Genomic DNA, 16,348 nt, shown 5'->3' on the forward strand with positions numbered 1-16,348 from the left:
CTACATGGATTCACTTCTTTGAGATGTTGTGAGTGGATTGGTTATAGATTTGACATTATCTTTTGCAGTGGGAGCTTCTTGGTATATATGTGGCAGGTATTGCTCTTGAGGCTTGTGATTGCAGGTTATAGATTGGATATGTCGGTGATATGAGATTCACTTGTTATACCTTTGAGGTATGGATAGTTGGATAGGTTTGGCACTTTGCTGTGGGTGCTATTTCAGCTATGGATATTTTGACAACTACGGATACATGTGATTACCTCTGGATCAGGTTTTTGTGCTTGAAATTTTCAGTTGGTACAGGATTTTATGATCTTCTAATGCGACAGGTTGGGTGGCTTTCTCTTTGGATGGCTTCTATGTATGTCCAGTGGGAGTGGCATAATAGGAGGTGAGATCATTCATGTTTGAGATGCTGAATACTATGATTTTGTTGCGGGTACCAAGATGGAGCACTTGGTGTATTTTGATCCATGATGGTGGATGTGCTGGGAGGGATTTTTCCATTTTTCATTTATGTGGCTACGGATTGACCCTATGCAATGTATTCAACAAGTGGGAGATTGTTGAGATAATTGGTGTTGCACACATTGCATAATATTGTTATTTTATTATTTTATTTTTATTATGTAATGTTATACCTAGATGGACGTGCAACATGTAAAGATTCTCATGGAATATTCTTGATGAGTTGTATTGTAACATTGTGAAAATATTTCATGTAATTATTTAATATTGGGGAAAAGAATTAAATGCCCAATATTAAATGTGGGGTCAGTGGGTTAGGTAGCACATGGTTTATGTAATACCACCTAGTGGTTTTGTGGGACTTGCTACTATATAAGCAGCCACAAGGGTAGTTGTTGTATAGAGAGAGAGAGAGTGACAAGGAGAAGACAAAAGGCAAGAGTCGAGCAGGACAAGGCTTGATAGGTTAGCCAAGGGAGCATTTGTGAAGGTTGAAAGCATGGCATGGGATGTGTGGATTCATGCTTGTTCACATAGTTTTCTCAGTTGTGGCTATGGCCATGAAGGCTTCCATGGTTGTATGGCAATGGTATTTTTTGCTGAATAATACATGATGATGGATGCTTTTGGAGGCTGGGTTTTTTCCCTCAATGAGGGTTTCCCAGGGTATATCTTGTGTCACATTTTATGGGTATGTTGTCTATTCTCTTGCATGTGGATTTTAATTCCATATTTATTTCAGATCTATTATGGGTTATGTGGAAACAGTTATATTCTTTGTTGCCAAGTTTCCTTACATAAAAGAAATAATACAGTATACCACTCTCTAAATGATGATCCATGTTTACTAAACACATCAGAAATATTCTCTATAGACCCTTCTAAAGACTATGAACAACTTGTTAATCACGTCCAAAGGCACACAAAATGTAGTGAAGGAACTTGCCTTCATAAAAAAGGAACAACAATGCAATGTCATTACAAGCCTCATTGGAATGATCAATTCCAATCTACACTAACATTTGATATTACTAGAAATAAGAAGTAGGAATCAACATGGAATCATGATAGACTAAACATTCACAACCAACATGCTACAAATCTAGAGGGCCAACATAGATTGCCAACCTATTATTTCAAGAGAATTATTACTCAAGTGCATTGCCAAGTATTCTACAAAAGTAGAGAGAACATCATAAACATGTACAAATATGTTATCCAAAATAGGTACAACATATAGGAAATTCATGATAGAAATAATCATTGAATGTGACATAGGAGCACAAGAAACATGCCATATGCTACAAAAATTGCCACTCGTAGAATGCATTCATCCCTTCATCTACCTAAATATAGGCAGAGGGGTACTTCATGAAATCACATGGACTATGACAATACAGGAAAGCTACGTACATAACTACATGAAATGACCACATGAGCTAGAGGTATTAACATTACTTGAATCTACAAGGTCATTTACTTACTCTGCAAAATGTAAAACAAATTTGTGGGAAAAAATGATACAAGCCATTGTTTATGTATATGCTCGATTTTACAGTATTCTAGAACAAGATTCTAAATAGTTTGAGATATTTTGTTGTTCAGTGTTGCTTCTATACAAACACATCCTCCACATTGAACAAGATGTGGGCATTACAAAGGATGCAATTGAAAGGAATTGGAAACAAATGGAAGCAATGAGCTACATAGTCTAGCACATTGATCTTCTTAATACAATTGTAGTAGTTAACAAAGATGTAGAAGCTAAGGAAGACAACAATGATACCATAAATATTGATCTAGAAATAAATGAATGGTAGATGATATCACAGATGGGTCCAACATCCAACAACAATCTAAATGATGATCTTGAAATGCTTGGGAGACATGAATTTAATAACAATAAAAAATGGGATCAAGACATGATTTCTCCCATACTTCACCAAACAACAAATTTTTTTATAGAATACTATAAAAAAAACTCACCACCAATCAACACACCATTAGTTAATAAAAGTCATGTGCATACATTGTCTAGCTAGCAATAGTTAGCACTAAATATAATCATCAACTACAAAAAAGATACTTGCACTATACCACTATACATGATTTCTTGATTGGTTGTATAAGATTTGCACTAAATGTGGTTACACAACAAGAGTCTAGTCAATTGCCCACGCTCACTGCAACAAGTTTTGTAATGTTTAACATACATGCCATAATTATTCACTCTGCATTACACATTCCTATCAAAGAAATACAACCATTACAAGGGTAGGCACTAACTATGTTTCAAGAAGACTTGAAGAACATAAGATACATCTTGATCGATGAAATGAACTTTATAGGCCCAAGATTACTACTGAAGATAGATAGTAGATTGTGCCAGGCATTGCCTCATAGAAGTCACCTTTGATTTGGTGGCATCTCCATGATCTTAGTCGGAGACCTTGGACAATTACCACCTATAATGGATAATCCCATCTACATTGTTCATATAGGAGTGCAACTACTTTGGGAGAAGTTCACAATAATTGTTAGCCTGCAAACATTTTACCACTAACAAGAAGAGTAGAGCCAACAAATACAATTCTATAAAGCACTACAAAATATATGGAATATGAAAATGACACAAAAAGGTTGGGAGCTTCTTATGAAACCCACCTACATAAGAAGAACATCAACTAAAAGGGAGAATTTTGATAATGCAACCCAGTTATTTTCCACTAATGACTTTGTCAAACAACATAACAAAAATATGTTGAAGCAACTAAACTGCCTAGTAGTGTTTAGAGTAGCAACAAGAACAAGGACTGCAACTAATAATACCATAGAGGATGAACAACTAGAAGCATAGGTGCTACTTTTTCGAGGCTAGTGGATCATGCTAACAACCAACATATGGAGACAAGAAGGACCTGTAAATGGAGCACTAGGTGGGGTAGTGGAGATTGTTTACAATCATGGCTCAAAGCCTTCTAATCTACCGTTATATGTAGTAGTACGAATAGACAACTACATGGGTGCACCATGGAATAAGGCAGACCCCAAGAAGGTGTCGATAACCCTTGTATCTCTAGGTAGTAGAGGACAACTACCAATCAAAATGGCACAAGGAATGACAATACAAAAATCTTAGGGTCTAACACTACAAAGAGTGATGATTGACATTGGAAAAATGAAGAGACAAGGATTGACCTTCACAAATTTATCTAGCTCATCAAGAGCTTAGATGGCCTCTATCTCTAGCCAACATTTACTTTTGATAAACTCACAAAAATGAATAACTACCCATACATGATCTTGCACAAAAATGAGGGACCACGACTAGAAACCATGTATATCTAATCATATAAAGGTACAAAGCTTTCCCACATTAAAATGTCTTTTACACCATTACATTACATTTGTAATATTATTCAAGATTATTTATAGATTTGTGGTTTCATCTTGTACCTATGGGCTCTAATGCAATAGATCTAACATACCAGATGCATCTATATGCAACACAACACAATACTACAAAATTGTGATTTACAAAAGTTCTTCTATTTTTCTTGGAGTCACATTTTAAAAAAAAATTGTATAAAAGGAATACATTAATAATAACATATTCTCTACTAAAATTTGAGTTCTCTTTGTGGCTGCTTATAACTCAACTGTTATGATTATGATTTCTATAGTAAAAATATTAATGTAAAGGTTGGCATCAAATGCAAACTACCACATTGATTCCATAGCTTTAAAGAAAGTAGTTTCTTAATGCTTGGATAATGCATTTTTGAATACTTATGCAATAAATGATAATAAATAATCAAAGTATGAGCTAAGGTCTATTTGTGGTTGTGTGCCACTCCATAGTATGCATTGTGGAAGAGGAGCAAAATGATACAATCATGTAATGAAAATTATCATTGCATAAAAAAAATGAAGAAAAGAAGATGAATATGGACTATTTCATAGTAATGAAATGTAGTAATGACTGTTTTGATACTAAAATCTAGATCGAGTGGTTTTTCATCTATCTCCAAGAGGCCCTTATAAAAATTAGAAAATTTCCCACACATGTCATAACAAGCTAAATTTTCCTTCAAATTTCATATGTGAGTGACACAATCTAAAAGAATAAAAGAATTACACCATTAAACTTATAATTTTACTGTTATTACATTAACATGTATTTTCTCTTTACTATGACACTTCAAAACATCTAAAGAGGAAATACTAGAGTTTACAATTTTTACATGCATTCAAATTGATAAGCTAATTAAAAATATAAAATATAGTGGTCTTGCAGGAATGTGATACCATGTTCTTTATACAATGGCTTTCACCTCTGAATCTCTGTTAGTTATCTGTGCATAACAAAGTTTAAAATAATTTAGTGTGTCATAATGATGCTTACTAAAGTTTCAAACTTCTCCATTCTTTGATGGCTTCCATCCTCACCCAATACTACCATAGTATTCCTCAAATATCTAGGCCTATCTATAATGACATTCATTTTCCCACCTTTGCTTATGTCCTCTTCCCAACTGCCTAGCAAATCATTATGTCACTAGTGATCTTCTTTTGCTACTCAACAATATGGGTATGTTGTTGTTGATAGTATTTGTTTTCCATAAAACAAAGAACACATTCATGCAAGAAATTTCAATTTTTTTTGAGATTAGTTGTAGCTTGTCAGCATAGAGATCTATAGATATGGGCTAACTAGACCCTTCTTCTTAGCTAGAAGCACCATAAACCTCCTAATTATATTTTCTTAGATAATCAACCCAATTTCTTATAGTTCCTATTTGTTTCCAATGTAGTTTCTTCTTTTGGCCTAAATGCGATTTTATTCAATTCTAATTTTATAACCTTGTTTATCAACAGACTTCTAACACCACCTGAGATTCCTCTCTCACTTTCTATGGGAATAAGGGATCAAATTACAAGTCTTTCTTAAGAAGTTCCTCCTATGGTTCATCGAGCTAATGTCATGAGAAGCTTGAGGGTGACTACTCATTTAAATGCTTTAACCCTCTGACTCATTATGAATATTGCTTTCCAAAGATTATATATGTCTTCAGTAATTTTTATATTCTAGAAATGAAAAGAATCATTTAGTCGAACAATAAAACATGTCATTGTTAATTTATTGGTTATTCTAGTGGAGCTGTTTATTAAAAAGAAACTAAATAATGAGTTGTTGTAGCCTTTCTTTAGAATATAGAAGTTGCCAAAAGGACCAAAATTGATTGGTTTCCATTTGGGCCATAAACATGTAAGCGTTATGAGTTTTTACAAGGCATAACTTTTACCTCATTGGGAGCAACTTTGTAAAGAAATGATGTTTCTTGTTGGGGAAAAATCAAGTTATTGTAAAGAAGCGCATGGTTCTTTTACTATGGAATTCGAAATGCAACTTCATTTGAAGATTGTATTTGTTAAGCTCGTATGTTTCCAACATCAAGTGATTTGGTTTCTAAAATGACTATTACATGGTGTCATATGAATGGACGTTCAAAATGTATTTGACTGCTCATCTTCTCCCATCTAAAAGTCACATTAATGGTATTATGTGATTTCTTTATACAAAAACAATTCAAAATTGACTTGGCCTTTTTTTAAAACTCTTTCTTCAACAATTCATGGTTAAGATTAAAAGGAAATGTTAAAGGTTCATTGTTAGAAGTCTCATCTTTAGGCATATATGGATCAAGATATTACATTGAAGGAAACATCTCTTAGAGTAGACAAACAAAAAAATTATCATTGTTTCTATAGTGGTAGGATTGATATTCATTGCTTTATAATTTAAGGAGAAATAATTTGACAATAAATTTTAAAATGTCATAAGATTTGTGAATTTGATCAATTATCTTGATAGTTTGTAGATTTGTCTGTGTATTCATATGAAGACAATTTATAATGCACTTTGAAAGATTACATATTTGAATGTATTATTTTAAATTTTTTTTAAAGATATTGATGTAAGTATTTCATGAAGAACTATAATCATTTTTCAGTGACTATTGATTGTTGAATTGTTTCTTGATCAATTGGAATTGATGGATTTCTAAATTAATAACTTGCAGCCTACTATCTTTCAAAATATCAAATTTTAATCTCCTTTTATTTCATCAAATTCAGAGTTTAAATATTTTCAAAATTCTTCAGGTGAAGAACCATTGCCGCTTCCTATTCACACAAGGATGAAGCCAACACAAACAGCAGTTTAAAGGAGTAGCATTACCGATATTACGGAGGAATTGTACCTCCAAGGAAAATAATGTTGTTCTACATCTTTGAGAGCAATCTCAAGCCAAACAATCGGCATAATCTTGGACCTATAGATACAAGTGCTAGTTATATAAAATGACACATATTACAAGTACAAATGAAATTAAGTAGAACAAATGCCAACAAAAAGTAGAATCTATGCATTTATAAAAATTACAAGTTGAGCATCCTTTATACTTTTATATCAAATATTAAAAAAAATCATAATTGAATATAAAACTCTCCAAACATAAAAGTATCCACCGATTTCTGCATTTATCTGAAGAATTGGAGCTTACAAAGTAGCAATGGGCTCCATCTGTCACGTCCTTTTGCACTCCGTAATTGCCGATGCAACAATATGCAAGGACAAATAACTAATGTCCATTATCTTAGGTAAGGGCCCAGGTCATCTCTTGTCGAGAATCGATATCTTCTAAAACTGATGACATTGGCTTCCAAATATATATATATATCTAATACGCTCCCTGCTCTGAGAGTGTCAGAACATTGGGTTTTGTTTATGTGTGAGATGGAGCAAGTGAAGGTACTGAGCACATGGCCTAGTCCCTTTGGCATGCGCGTCGTGATTGCCTTGGAAGAGAAAGGCGTAAAATATGAATACGTTGAAGAGGCGATGTCCACCAAAAGTGAACTCCTCCTGCAAATGAATCCCGTGTACAAGAAAGTGCCTGTCCTTATCCACAATGGCAAACCAATATGTGAGTCCCTTGTAATTCTTCATTACATCGATGAGGTTTGGGATTCAAAGCGATTTCTACCCTCCGAGCCATACGATCGTGCTCTGGCCCGTTTCTGGGCTGATTTCATAGATAAGAAGGTAAGTTATTCTTGTCTTCTGATAGTTTTGATAGGGATATAATTTTTTTTAATGTGTTCTAACAATAGGCGTTTTTGTTGCAGTTTTATGGCTCGTCATCTCGCATATTGAGGTCGAAAGACGAGGCTCTGGAGGAGGCCAAACGTGACATGCTGGAGAGCGTTCGATTATTGGAAGGTGCATTGAAAGAGATGTCGTCAGGTGGATCACTGCCCTTCTTCGGCGGAAATGAGTTTGGGTTCCTAGATATCGCCTTCATTCCCTACGCTTCTTGGTTCCATGCGAGATAAACTCTTGGGAATTTCAAGATACCACTTGAAAGTGAGTATCTGCTGCTTAATGCATGGGTTAAGAAATGTATGGAGAGGGACAGCGTCAAGAAAGCACTTCCCTCACCTGAGCGGAATCTGGAATATGTATTGCAAATGCGGAGGAGTCTTTCAATGTAATTTTATTGTTTGTTCAGCTAAGTATGAAACATAAGTGTGTTCGTTATATCCTTCCATTTTTTGGAGTAGATGAGGGATACAATAAGATCTCATATGAAATATTGAACATTCATATTATACGTCGTAAGTTGCATTTGAAAATGTAGTTTTTGAGTCAGTTTTTTATGGCTTACATTTCTGAAGGGAAGTCTATTTAATAGTGCACTGAAAGATGTTATTTATAAGGTGAGATATAGAGCATTAAAAGTGTGTTTATTTGAATTTTTCTAGTATTGTCAAAAAATTGTGTTCTGATATAAATGGTACAAGTTCAAATAGTATTCTATTTGTTGTTAATTGCTTCAAATAACAAATATTTTTTCAAGTTCTCAACATTTAAGATCTAAAATTTTGTGAATACCACTTAAACCTACACATAAAAAGTAAGCAAAAATATATTGTGTGAAAAGTAGGGGGAAGGGTTAGTCAAGCCTTGATTTGAAATTAAACATCAAGTGAAATAAATAAAATCCTGTTATCATATAATAGAGGCTAGAAATGAAAAATAAAATTTGCATTACCTTGGCAATTCAATTATTATTTCATTATGATAAAAAATGTTGATGCCTTATATTTTATGTCAATAAAAAATCAAAAGTTAATCACGAAAGACAAACCTTGTGTAATGCAATGTTGTAGTTTTTGACAATGCTTGATTAAGAGGAAAATTTGACTTCAAGAGTTGAATGGTTGAATGTGAATTTTGAATGTATATAGATGAATTCTTATGCTATAATATTTTTACATGGTCAGGTAATCCTTTATTTAGCCTTCAATAAGGGGGAAAATCTTGATCCATGGAGAAGAAGATTTCTTGAAAACACCTTATAGCGCTTTATATATTTCTTGAGAATGATTGGATGTAGAATTCTAGGACAAATATTAATATTATAATTTTAGTTCCTAAAATATTGGTTGTGGATACCAAATCGAGGAGGGACAAGCTATATTTATATTAGTCACAACATTTCAGAGTTGAAAACTCAAAGGTGGTCAATAAGTATTGAAATTTTTTTTAAACTAATGCGAGGGATGTTGGATAAAATTGGTTAATTGAGTGTTGTCTTTGATGTTACACAAATGTCATATCAGTCATCAGACAGAGTCTACTAAGCTCAGAAGGTAAACATAGTAGTTTACAAAGTTTACCGAGCGTTGCTGTATATTACACTGCAAAGATAGCTTCTACCAAGCTAACTTGGTTAACAAAGGAAACTGTGACAGAGTATTTACCGAGCTGGGAAGGTAAGTGAAGAAAAGTTAGTGTTTACCGAGCTGGGAAGGTAAGCGAAGAAAAGTTAGTGTTTACTGGGCTGGGAAGGTAAACGAAGGATTTAGTATTTACCGAGTCAGGAAGGTAAATGAAGGTTTCAGTGATTACCAAGACAATTTCCACCGAGCTCACTCGATCATCTATGAAAACTCAGTACTTACCGAGTTCTCCCAGCGATTGAAGGGTTGTCATGGAGTTCGATGTATTAACCAAGCTCAGTCGGTTAACACAGGAATTATTTTCTGAACAGTATTAATTGAGCAGGGTCGGCCAGTAAAGAGATTTGTTAGTTTGTAATTTTAATTATTTCTAGCCGACTATTGTATATTGTTTGATTATTGGTCAGTGATTTGAGCCGACTAAGATAATCTGGAAGGTATATATTGTCACTCAAGTTGCAAATCAAAAATAGAGAAGTGTGATTATGAAAAAGTTATGAATGCGAATTATAGTATGAAGAAGCGAATGTTGAGAAAAGTCTGATGGAGGATCAGATGTGTTAAAGGAGCTGCAAAGTTGTATTTGATCAGTAAGGATCCAGTCAAGCATAACAGAGATCTACAATCAGCAAAGATAAGTTGCACACTATATCAGGGCATTTCATTGTTGCTTTCTAACCATTGTAACAGTGAACTCAAAATCTCTTAACAAAGTTGGTTTAACAGCCATTCTATAAATCCTCTAACAAGGTGACAGTTTAGTTGAATTGTTCTAAAGACCTCTAGCAAGGCCACTCCTAACAGGGTGATTAAATCCTCTAACAGGGTCACACCTAACAGTGTGTTTTGTAACCTTTAACAGGGTTGGCTCCTAATAGGGCTCACTTCAAAAGAGTGAAAAACAGTAACTAGTTACATTGGTGGTTTTTTCCATATTGGGTTTCCACGTTAAATCTGGTGTCTCTAGTGTTCATGATTGCTGAATTGTTTTGGTTATCGGTTCTTAATAATTATTAGTATTTGCTGCATTATCAAGTTTCAGTAATCTGTAACTAAGATCAAGATTTTAGACATCTAAGGGACTGTGAAATGTTTTTGTGGTAACTGATTCACCCCCTCCCCCTCTCAGTTACTCCATTCTCATTTCCAACAAGGGATCCCTAATTAAAATTTTGAGAAAATATCCTGGAAAAGATACTTAAGATACACTCTTCCAATGAATAAAGCACTTTGGTTTAATTAGATAATGAAAGTCAAGAAGTAGGAAAGAAAATTGAAATATATAAGAGAGGTAGAGTCTAGGTATCAAAAATTTATATGGGAGGTTATACATGCTAAACTAGGGTTGTAGTGAGTGTTTGATTATAGGTGCTTATACTTTAAGATGTTATAATTCTAAAATACTATTAAATTCATATAGATCTTATAGATAGGACATAAATAAAAGGAAACAAAATAAATAATATAATGAAGTCCCTTGTTGAATGACATTTTCTCCAATGAATATTATAATATATGTATCTCTAAAATACTTATTTTATATTAAGATCATTTACATATTGGGTGCTCCTTAGGAGAAAAAATTACAACTTATTCAAGCTCATTTCAAGCAATCACATTATAAACAACAATTGGAAGACCAAGAGTCACAACTTAGAATGCACTAAAGATGTCCCTCTTGGGATTTCTACCAGGGTGTCCATAATGAGAAATTATTGCTTCAACTAGCTAAGCTAAAACCCTTGGACTAAAAATACATATTTTCAAAAATATAGCTAGCATAAAATAAAATATATCCAAGGATGAAATTTCTAGAATGCTGAGAAGGGAAATGCATGACAAAGGTTTAATAAGAGTAATGGTGCATGATGCATTATAATACTAGGATTGAGTAAAAAATTAATGGTTATAATGAAAATTGTTTAAAAAGGAAGGGGTAAGATTCACTTGTCAAGAAAAGTTAAATATGAGCAATTATTGGAGAAATGAGTGATAAGTGAATTTATGACCCCTTCTATTTCTAACATTTGGTGAAAGAAATATAATCATAATTAATTAATTATTTTAACAATATATTACAAAAAGAAATAATTAAATAATAAATATACGATTATTTAATTACATAGAAAAAGATAAAAAGAATAATTAAATAATATAAATATTATTCAAACCTATAAGACATGAGATACATTGAAATGTATTTGATTTTTTATTGTATAACCAAAGAAAAAAAAAGTGTAATCAAATTCTCAATACAAATATCACTAAATAAAAGTATTTTGAACATCGACCAAGTTTGACTCTCGAAATCAATAGACTGAAGGGCGTGCATCACTACAACAATTAAAGCTACTTTGGAATAGTTATTAAAGTTTAAATATTTTCAAAATACTTCAGGTGAAGAACCATTGCCACTCCCTATTCACACAAGGATGAAGCCAACACAAACATCAGTTTAAAGGAGTAGCATTAGCAATATTACAGAGGAATTGTACCTCTAAGAAAAATAATGTTGATCGACATTTTGCCAATGATTCTTTGAGAGCAATCTCAGGCCAAACAATCAGCATAATCTTGGACATTTAGGTACAAATGCTAGTTATATAAAATGACACATATTGCAAGTGAAATTAAGGGAAACAAATGCCAACAAAAAGTGGAATCTATGCATTTATAAAATTAAAAATTACAAGTTGATCAAACTCTATGATCCATCATCTAGGACAAGAGAATATTTTTTTCTTTGCTAGTGTTTCTTGTTTCATGTGAACTTTCAATTTTCTGTATATGGATTTTCATCTGAACTTTCTTTCTGTAAGCACCACTTGTCGCACTTCATTTACTATGGGAGTTTTTTAGGCTAGGATATAATGGCTCCAGCTAGTAGTGAACCAGTTGTTTCTGGTGTTCACGCTGCTACTTCAGTCTACCATGGCGTCTCTACAGAACAAATGTTCGCACAAGTTTGTCCCAAAGGTTTTTCATGAGGTAATCCTGACATTATCCTTCCTTTGCAAGAATTTGATGCTGAATGTGATTGGTTAGAACAAAACACCTTGATAGATTATTTTGTGGATAGGACTCCTCCTAAAGCTATGCTCCGAGAATGGGTTAACAATAGTTGGACTCCTCATGGAGTCCACCTTGACACTATGCAAAACCTTACCAAAGGTCCTTTTTTTTTTTTTTTTTTTCCGCTTTGCTAACCCGTTGCAAGCAGATGAAATCTTTAACAATAGACCTTGGTTTGTGTTTTCTTCTTTGCTCATTCTTCAAAAATGGTCATGAGACTTCACAGTCTTGAATGATAAAAAGCTTAGGGTTTCTATGTGGGTTGAGTTCCCAAGTTTACCCCTGCCATGCTAGCCTTTCATTGAGTCCATTGCCAAAGCCCTTGGCAAAGTTGTTACTAAGTAGCCTGAGAAATTTTTTTAATGTCCGCCTACAACAACACATTGTCATAGAGGTGGATCTTTCCAAGGATCTTAAGGATTTTTTGGAAATTTAAATTGGGGCTAAAACCTTCTCCCAGAAGGTGCTTTACTTGAACCTCCCCAACACTTGTTATAGGTTCCAGTCTGCAGAACACAAGATCAAGGACTGCCCTCTGGCTACACCTAGGGTCAAGCCCATGCCTAAAGAGGCACCTGTCAAACAGGCCAAAGGGAAAAAAGAAGAATGGGTTACTGTTGGGCATAAGGGCAAGGCTCCCTTGAATACCTTTCCCTCCAAGCAGTCCTATGTTGCGGTCGCCATAGTTCCTCCTATCCCTACAGGAGCGTCAATTCCAGCCAGTGTAGGGATGCAAGCAACAGAAAAAGGAACTACTCCTGAAGTTTCACAGGGGATTAAGGTAGCCACAAGGGCTTCTACCTTGGCTTGGGTGCATACTCCTCTTGCTGCTTCTTCCATAGCACCACCAGCGATGCAGCATTCTTGTAATCCTCCTAAAGGTGCAGAGATACCAGAGGTGAAATGTTAGGCTATAAGTCCAGAGGATTTTGTCTGACTTCAACCATGTTTCTACCTTCTTGCAAAATAGCTACTCCTTTCTTGAGGATGAAGATGATATGGAAGAGTTCTCATGAATTTCCTGTTATGGAATGTTCGAGGTTCACAGACCTCCCCAGAAAGTACTATGTTCAGGATGTTCATCATAGACTTGGTAATTTAGATTTTCTCTATCTGCAAGAAGTTAAATTTTTTTGTTTCATGCTTTCCTTGGAGTGTCGCATAATTTGAAAAGATGGCGTGATGTTTTCTTCCTAGCACGAAGCTAGCCAAGGTGGTGTAGTAACTCTCCTGTCACCTCACCTCCATTCTTCTATTATTTTGCACAGTTCTGACCTCATGCATAGAATTATCTGGCTTTCACTTTCCATTAAAAATCATTCTTTTGGAGTCATTAATGCTTATGCTTCCAATGATGTTGTGGAAAGATCCCAGATATGGGCTTGGCTGGCTAACAAGTTGCCTCCAACTACTTGGGTCATATTTGGGGATTTTAATCTGGTTGAAGTGGCCTCTGACAAATACAACATTCTACCTATTCGCTAGACAGCTGGGAAAAGACAAGCTTGATATTACATGCATAATAAATTGGGCCTTTTTTATCCCAATACCAACCGCCACTAGGACAGTGGGGTTTGGCACACTTGGTCCAACTTTCGAGTTGGCTCTGATTGCATATTAAAATGCCTCAATCATGCTATGATCATTGTGCAATCTTTTATCTCTTTTTCTGAGGATCAAGTTCTACCTGTCATTCCCCTACCAGATGTGACATTATCTAACCACTATCACATTTTTTTTCTTAGCAAATAGCTGTCTCGAAGGTGGCCAACTCTTATTTCTTCCTCAACATGTTAGTGTTGATGCATGCTTCCACCATCTCACACATCCTACATGTCTAGAATTTGGAGCCAAGTCCACATTCTCAAAAGGGATGGATTCAATGGTGGAATGATGCCATTACCAAAACTGCTTGGTTCTTGCACATTTATGGGCGATAATTGGCCATGTTCAAAAAATGGTCATATGAAGCCAACACGCTTGCCCTCAAAAAAGCCTCTAAAGCCCTCACCCTCAATCCCTTTGATGTGGACTTACAAATTCAGCTTGCCAAGCTTTGCCATGAAAAAAAAGGTTTTGATAATTTTGCTACTTGGGGAGCCCAAATCAAAGCCCGTCTCCACTGGTTGGAGGTTGGCAACAAAGCCTTGAAGGAGTTTCTTTAGGCTCTTCATGCCCATCATACCAATGTTGGGATTAAAAAGATCAAACAAGGAAACGTTGTTCTATCTAGTCTCCCTACCATCCTGCAAGCATTTGTTCATCACGATGAGAACTTGATTGCTTCACAAGAAAATTTGGTTGCTTAGGAGGAAACTCTCTAAAAGTGTATTTCTGTTACTCCAAACTGCCTAGTAGTTGAGCAACATGCTTTATGTGAGAAACTTCTTTGCCTTCGAGACCTTAAAGAGGTAGTCTACTCCATGGCAGATGACAAGTCCCTTGGATGTGATGGGTTTCCTTGTGAATTCTACAAGCACCTCTAGGAGCATATAGGTCTTGATCTGCACAAAGTTTATCTTGAAGCATATCATTCTAAAAGCTTAGGAGCTATTATAAACAAAGGAAATATCAAATTCATACCTAAAGCTGGTGATCCAAAGGACATATGCAATTGGAGACCCATTACCCTTCTGAATGTGTCTTATAAGATTATTGCCAAGGAACACTCTCAAAATTAGGCACATGTTGCCCTTAATTGTGCGGCTAGAGAAAATTGGATTCATCAAGTCCAGATATATTCTTGACAACATCATTGCTATCTAGGAGGGAATGGAATGGGCATGCAAGTCCAACCAGAAGGCTATCTTTTTAAAGATAGATTTTGCTAAAGCCTATGATTGCATTGAATGGCCATTCATCTTGGCTATGCTCTGGGCTCTAGGTTTTGGCCCCAATTTCCTTCAATTTGTGGAAATGCTCTTTGGTGATGCTAATGCTTGCATTACCATCAACAATATGCAATCTAAGGCTTTTGAAATTTTTCGTTCCATCAAGCAAGGTTGTCCGCTAGCTCCTGCACTTTATGCCCTTGTTGCAGAAGGTTTTGGCTATTTACTTGTGCATTTTGTGTCCTTAGGACTAGTTCGTGGCATTTCCTTGCCTGAATCATCCTCCCAATTAGTCAATGGACACTTTTCTGATGATTCTTTTCTTACTCTTTTAGAGTATGAAGAAAATATGAATAATGCTTTAAGTTGCTTGGACACCTTTTGTCAAGCCTTTGGTTCTATCATTCAATGGCATAAAATGCTCTACTACCGTTAGTCTTTTTAACCAGCTCCACCTTAGCTCAGCCATTTTGAGTGGAAATGGGTTGCTTACAGGGAAATCTTCCACTTTCTTGGCATTCCTTTTGCATCCCAAGCATCGCTTGTGGAACTTTGGAATGTTGTGCTGACCAAGATTAGCAAAAAGCTTGACTATTGGATCACAAAACTGCTCTCCCTCACTGGGAAATTCTAGATTTTCTCAAAGATTTTGGTGGCCAATCATGTGTATTACTCCCCTTGTTGGGCTCCATCCAAAGCTTCCTACATGAAGCTAGAAAGATTGCTCAGGGATTTTCTCTGGGCCTCTAGTTCTGATCACCATGGCTTCCACAGAGTGGCTTGGGATTTTTGTTGTCTCCCAAAAGAGTTCGGTGGTCTTGGTGTACTTTCCACTCAAAAACAAGGCCTTGCTCTTTGTGCAAAATGGATTATTAGGGCTATTTCAGGAGATGAAGCTTGGAAGATTCTGGTTTGGCATTGCATTTCTTTTGACTTTCCTATCAATAGGCCTACTTGGAAGGGGATTGGTTTCCAAACCCTTCTCATAATGTGTGAGCCCATGGACATTCAAGGCTCTTTCATCATCAAGAGCATCTGGAAAGCCTAGGATGCTATTAAGCCCTAGGTTTGATGGGCTAGAGATGAATTTCACAATGGCCTCTTCTTGAATCAGTAGAACATTTGGTGGTCTCCCCTGTTTTCCATTTAGGGTACTCCCCTCGCCA

The 16,348-nt window shown here is 35.4% G+C and overlaps 1 pseudogene; it reads left to right on the forward strand.

Moving 5' to 3' along the window:
* Window positions 1–7,261: 7,261 nt before the first annotated feature.
* On the forward strand, window positions 7,262–8,028 carry LOC149547466 (putative glutathione S-transferase; annotated as a pseudogene).
* The last annotated feature ends 8,320 nt before the right edge of the window (window positions 8,029–16,348 follow it).

Source organism: Cupressus sempervirens, chromosome 7, assembly GCF_028749045.1.
Source record: "Cupressus sempervirens isolate cs-2001-9-10 chromosome 7, ASM2874904v1, whole genome shotgun sequence".
Classification (NCBI taxonomy): domain Eukaryota; kingdom Viridiplantae; phylum Streptophyta; class Pinopsida; order Cupressales; family Cupressaceae; genus Cupressus; species Cupressus sempervirens.